The following is a 4,812-nucleotide window of genomic DNA, read 5'->3' on the forward strand; positions in this document are numbered from 1 at the left end:
TAAAGAGATGAGGTACTCGAGGTTAGTGGGGCATCCATTCAGAGAAATTGGAACAGAAGCTAGTAAGAGACAAAGTAACAATAAGGGGTGCTGAGGGTCTAGGAGATGTTGGATACCCTAAATATGTGGTGGTCTTAATTCATTCAAGGATGTGATGTTTAGCACCAACATTCAGCAGCCTAGATGTGGGAGCAGCAAAGAAAGATTGCAAGATTGATCTAAAGTTGAAGACTATAAGATGAAGGTGGTAGAAAGACAATGGGCTTGGTTTTGAGTGCAAGAGTACAGTGCTTGAGTGCAGTGGAGTCAAGATTGGATTGGTAAGAAAGTGAAGCCAAGCAGGGTTAAAGGACTAGAAATAAAATGACTTTGAGGTCTCTGTGAGTAGGGTTAAAGAACTGAAGTAAGGGAAAGAAAAGACAGGGAGGACAGAAGGATAAGATCCAGAATGGTACATTAGAATATAAGAGTTCAGAGGTAGAGCTGGATTGGGTATGGACATCAGAATTGCATCACTGAAGTAGTGACAGGTAAAGACTGCTGGTGTTTAGGATGTTTTAAAAAAACAACGATGAGGCTGGGAGGCTGGATGGCGTCACATGGATATAGAAACGATCCAGCATGAAGATGGGACATGACCAGGAGAAAACAGCAAGCTGGTGTCCAGGCCCTTAATGAATAAAGGGAAATAGGTGAAAGTTTCAAAAAGCGTTAGAAAGGAAGTATATACAGCTGATACAAACCTTAACAAAGGAAGGTTTCTTGCCTCAGGATGGAGGAGTAATTATCTGCCACTTGTATTTGGATGCTAGGAGATAGAATCAAGTCACAGCCTGTGATATATGAATATAGAAGAATCAGCCTTCTTCATGGAATAAGTTTAAGAAGAGGTGTTGTGCTCTGAGGATAACCAGGAGATACTGCTCTGTGAAGTGGTTGAGAAAATAAAGTAGGTTATTTATAATAGAATAAGAGTCTCTGAGGAAATGGTTAGAGGGAAATAAACAGTGTAAGAAACATCCAAATGCAATGAGAATAATGAATGATAATAATAATGTATTGTCAGGTACAATGCCAAGGGCTTTATGTTTTCATTTTATTTAATAATTATACTAATTCTGCAATGTAAGTAAATATCTCTCTTTTTCATATGAATAAATTTGAGATTGAGGGCACTTAGAAACTACACTTGATCTTAGCCAAAAGGCCGAGAAGTGATGAGGGCACTTAGAAACTATTTTAAAGTCATGTATCTAAAAAGTGACTGAGCTGGTTTTCCAAGATTTGACTTCAAATCTTGGTCTCTCAACCACTAAACAGGATTTGAATGAGAGGATATAAGAGAAGAAGGTTCTGGAAGAGTTCTCATCTTGGGAAGGGGCTTCCAATGGTAGAATAGGAGATCTCATGGGCCCAACTAACTGAAAATGTAGGCATTTGTTTATAGGGTCTTTCAGATGGTGGAGGTCTCCAGTCAGGGTCAGCTGTCTGCAGAGTTTCATTTTATTTGATTTTTTAAAATATTTTTTGGCCTCGCTGCACCATTTTGGGGATCTTAGTTCCCCAGCCAGGGATGGAACCCAGGCCCCCATCATTGGAAACTCAGAGTCCTAACAACTGGACAGCCTGTTTTCAGAGTTTAAGATGGAGTTTGGGCAGCGGGTATTCTGTGCCTTCAAGAAAGAATGAGGGAGTGTAGTAGTAGAGTGATCAGGCTTAGGGGGACACCTATTCCCTTGGTTGGAGGGGCAGATTCATGGCTTTTTACGTATGGCCCTAATTCTTATAATGTTTCATGGACTCCTGGGGAGAAATATGAAGACAGGCTTTTGTTGGGAAAAACTTTTTATTGGGAAGGAGACTTCAGAATTGCTTATCTAATAATCAATGAGATGTTGGAAATTTCCTTCTGATCCAAGTGTTTCTACAAAGCCAAGACTTCAGTGTAAACAGAGATAATTAATCATGTATCTGCTATCCGAGCTGCAGGAGTATAGCAATAACAGGATGCAGAGACAAGAAGTGACTCTTTCTTTGGGCTTTTTCTCTCATTCCCTCCCACCACTAGCGGTGCTCCTCCCACAGCCTTCTGCTTTTTAGGTTTTGCAAAGCTGTTGTGAAAGCTTCACCAGTACTCACTCAAATCATTTCAGGTCTTTCTTACTGTTTCTATGCACTCCTCTGCTGGTTTTGGTGTGCTTTGCCTCCAAAGGTTTCATCTCAAACTCTTCTGATGGTAGCTGTCTTTGCCTGGAACATAATTTATTTAGCTAGTGTCTAATGGATATAAGAATATGAAAACTCAGCCTCCTTGCCTCATGTCAGGACAACTTGGAGGGGTAATTTACATGGAAGCTCCCTGAGGGATCAGGCTGAATCCGTCCTCCATGAGATCTTCCTGAAGTTGCATCTAGTTTGGCGTCTTTCCCTTCTCTGTCCTGCTTCCCTCACTTCTTTTCTAGTTTCTTCTGTGAGCACTTTTAAAATAAATCACATGTATATGAAGCCTTAACTTAGAGTCTGCTTCTGGGAAACTCAAGACAGAGAATCAGACAATTATTAAAGGGACCTTCATTTAGACAGAAACTTTGAGAATAAAGTTTAAAATGTAATTTAACATATAAACAAAAATACATAAAAAACAACTTAAATACTAAAATAAAGTATAGGTGAATTACTTCATAATATAGACTTGGGAAAACCTTTTCTAACTATGACTTAAAATCAAGAAGCAATGAAAAGACTGATAAATTCTACTACATAAAAATAAAATTGTCTTGAAAAAAGCTTCATAAGTTAAAAGATGACAAAGTAAAATGGAAAATATTTGCATCTTATATCACAGAAGAACAGCTAATCTTCCCGATGCATAAAGATCCATTAAAAATCGAAAGGACAGCAAGGATGCACACTCTTGCCACTTCTATTCAACATAGTATTGGAAGTCCTAGCCATATCAATTAGTCAAGAAAAAGAAATAAAAGCATCCAAATCAGAAATGAAGAAAAAAATTACCTCTGCTGGTAGATGGTGTGATCTTATACACAAAATACTCTAGAGACTCCATAAAAACTGTTACATCTAGTAAATGAATTCAGCAAAGTTGCAGGATACAAAATCAACACACAAAAATCAGTTGGGTTTTCATATACCAACAATGAACTATCTGAGAAAGAAATTAGAAAACCATCCATTTACAATAGAATCAAAAAGAATAAAGTACTTAGAAATAAACTTAACTGAGGAAGTAAAAGACCTATATATTAAAAACTACAAAACATTGATAAAAGCAATTAAGAAACAAACAAATGGAAAGACGGCTCATGTTCATAGAATGAAAGAATTGGCATTGTTAAATTGTCTGTATGACCCAAAGTTACCTACAGATCTAATGCAATCCCTATCAAAAGTCCAATGGCATTTTTTACAGAAATAGAAAAAAAAAATTCTAGAATTCATATGGAACCACAAAAGACCATGAATAGCCAAATCAATCTTGAGCAAGAAGAACAAAGATGGAGGCATCAGGCTCCCTGATTTCAAAATATACTACAAAGCTACAGCAACCAAAACAGAATGTATGATTGTGGCATAAAGACAGTCATATCAACTAATGGAAGAGAATAAAGAGCCAGAAATAAATCCACACATATACATTCAACTGATCTTTGACAAGGGCATCAAGAATACACAATGGAGAAATGATAGTCTCTTCCACAAATGGTGCTGAGAAAATTGAATAACCACATGCAAAAGAATAAGATTGACCCTTTATCTTACACCATACACAAAAATCAACTCAAAATGAATTAAAAGTTTAAATATAAAATTCAAAACTGTAAAACTCCTGGAATAAAACATAGGTAGAAAGCTTCATGACATTGGTCTTGACAGTGATTTCATGAGTATGACACCAAAAGCACAGGCAAAATAAATAAAAATAATGAACAAATGAGATTACATTAAGTGAAAAACCTTCACAGCAAGGGAAACATTTAATTAATAGAGTGCAAAGCCAACCTACATAAAGGGAGAAAATATTTACAAACCATATATCTAATAAGGAGTGAAAGTCGCTCAATCATCCGACTTTTTGTGGCCCCATGGACTATACAGTCCATGGAATTCTCCAGGACAGAATACTGGAGTGGGTAGCCTTTCCCTTCTTCAAGGGATCTTCCCAACCCAGGGATCGAATACAGGTCTCCCACATTGCAGGTAGGTTCTTTACCCAGCTGAGCCACAAGGGAAGCCCATGAATACTGAAGTGGGTAGCCTATCCCTTCTCCAGCAGATATTCCCAACCCAAGGATGCAACTGGAGTCTCCTGCATTGCAAGCAGATTCTTTACCAACTGAGCTATCAGGGAAGCCCAATAAGGAGTTAACATCCAAAATATATAAGGTACTTCAACTCAATTATAAAAAAGTGAGTTACACAAGTGAAAAAAATGGCCTAAGGACAATTTCCCAATGAAGACATACAAATGGCCAATAGGTATATGAAAAAATGCTCAGCATCACTAATAATCAGGGGAATGTAGATCAAAACCACAATAAGATATCATCTCACAACTGTCAGGATGGCTATTATCAAAAAACAAAAGACAGCAAATGTTGGCAAGTGTGTGGAGAAATTGGAACCCTTGCACACTGTTGATGGGAATGCAAAATAGTGTAGCCTCTTTGGAAAACAGTATGGAGGTTCCTCAAAAAATTAAAAATAGAACTATCATAAGATTCAGCAATCTCATTTCTGGGTATTTATCCAAAGGAAATGAAATTAGAATCTCAAAGAGATATTAGCACTCCT

General features: G+C 37.4%; 1 pseudogene; it reads right to left on the reverse strand.

Moving 5' to 3' along the window:
* Positions 1–1,102: 1,102 nt before the first annotated feature.
* Positions 1,103–1,219, reverse strand: LOC112582436 (annotated as a pseudogene).
* Positions 1,220–4,812: the final 3,593 nt, after the last annotated feature.

Source organism: Bubalus bubalis, chromosome X, assembly GCF_019923935.1.
Source record: "Bubalus bubalis isolate 160015118507 breed Murrah chromosome X, NDDB_SH_1, whole genome shotgun sequence".
Lineage (NCBI taxonomy): Eukaryota > Metazoa > Chordata > Mammalia > Artiodactyla > Bovidae > Bubalus > Bubalus bubalis.